Here is a 289-nt window from a genome sequence, read left to right on the forward strand (position 1 = left end):
ACAAGGCACATCAGTGCCGTGGGATGCTGGACAGTCGCCTGGGGCCACAGCACCCACGTCCATTCCCGCCGCAGGAATCAGCACAGAATGTTAGAGTCCTCCCAGAAATCACACGATGGACAAAAATAAAGTCTGCGAATCAGCAGACACTTTCCATTTCTTCCAAAAATGACCCAAATGAGCCTCAGGGTGGAGTGGTGTAACGAGAGAGTCGTGAACAGCCGACAACCTGGAAGGCCGTGGGGAGCCTGCCAGCACCCCAATTCTGTGTGGCTCTTAACCTCCCCGG

The sequence above is a fragment of the Pteropus vampyrus genome, unplaced genomic scaffold (genome assembly GCF_000151845.1).
Source record: "Pteropus vampyrus isolate Shadow unplaced genomic scaffold, Pvam_2.0 Scaffold6, whole genome shotgun sequence".
Lineage (NCBI taxonomy): Eukaryota > Metazoa > Chordata > Mammalia > Chiroptera > Pteropodidae > Pteropus > Pteropus vampyrus.